Source organism: Procambarus clarkii, chromosome 32 (genome assembly GCF_040958095.1).
Source record: "Procambarus clarkii isolate CNS0578487 chromosome 32, FALCON_Pclarkii_2.0, whole genome shotgun sequence".
NCBI lineage: Eukaryota > Metazoa > Arthropoda > Malacostraca > Decapoda > Cambaridae > Procambarus > Procambarus clarkii.
In genome coordinates, this window is record NC_091181.1 from 6,056,208 (window position 1) to 6,057,734 (window position 1,527).

Genomic DNA, 1,527 nt, shown 5'->3' on the forward strand with positions numbered 1-1,527 from the left:
GATTCCTGAGCCTATTGGGCTCTGTCATATCTACACTTGAAACTGTGTATGGAGTCAGTCTCAACCACATCTCTTCCTAATGCATTCCATTTGTCCACCACTCTGACACTAAAAAAGTTCTTTCTAATATCTCTGTGGCTCATTTGGGCACTCAGTTTCCACCTGTGTCCCCTTGTACGTGTTCCCCTTGTGTTAAATAGACTGTCTTTATCTACGCTATCAATTCCCTTCAGAATCTTGAATGTGGTGATCATGTCCCCCCTAACTCTTCTGTCTTCCAGCGAAGTGAGGTTTAATTCCCGTAGTCTCTCCTCGTAGCTCATACCTCTCAGCTCGGGTACTAGTCTGGTGGCAAACCTTTGAACCTTTTCCAGTTTAGTCTTATCCTTGACAGATATGGACTCCATGCTGGGCCTATATACTCCAGGATTGGCCTGACATATGTGGTATACAAAGTTCTGAATGATTCTTTACACAAATTTCTGAATGCCGTTCGTATGTTGGCCAGCCTGGCATATGCCGCTGATGTTATCCGCTTGATATGTGCTGCAGGAGACATGTCTGGCGTGATATCAACCCCCAAGTCTTTTTCCTTCTCTGACTCATGAAGAATTTCCTCTCCCAGATGATACCTTGTATCTGGCCTCCTGCTCCCTACACCTATCTTCATTACATTACATTTGGTTGGGTTAAACTCTAACAACCATTTGTTCGACCATTTCTTCAGCTTGTCTAGGTCTTCTTGAAGCCTCAAACAGTCCTCTTCTGTTTTAATCCTTCTCATAATTTTAGCATCGTCTGCAAACATTGAGAGTCTCAAACATGTGTGCGTGTGTGTGTGTGTGTGTGTGTGTGTGTGTGTGTGTGTGTGTGTGTGTGTGTGTGTGTGTGTGTGAGTGTGTGTGTGTGTGCTCACCTAATTGTGCTTGCGGGGGTTGAGCTCTGGCTCTTTGGTCCCGCCTCTCAACCGTCAATCAACTGGTGTACAGATTCCTGAGCCTATTGGGCTCTATCATATCTACATTTGAAACTGTGTATGGAGTCAGCCTCCACCACATCACTTCCTAATGCATTCCATTTACTAACTACTCTGACACTGAAAAAGTTCTTTCTAACGTCTCTGTGGCTCATTTGGGTACTCAGTTTCCACCTGTGTCCCCTTGTTCGCGTCCCACCAGTGTTGAATAGTTCATCCTTGTTTACCCGGTCGATTCCCCTGAGGATTTTGTAGGTTGTGATCATGTCCCCCCTTACTCTTCTGTCTTCCAGTGTCGTAAGGTGCATTTCCCGCAGCCTTTCCTCATAACTCATGCCTCTTAGTTCTGGGACTAGTCTAGTAGCATACCTTTGGACTTTTTCCAGCTTCGTCTTGTGCTTGACAAGGTACGGGCTCCATGCTGGGGCCGCATACTCCAGGATTGGTCTTACATATGTGGTGTACAAGATTCTGAATGATTCCTTACACAGGTTCCTGAACGCCGTTCTGATGTTAGCCAGCCTCGCATATGCCGCAGACGTTATTCTCTT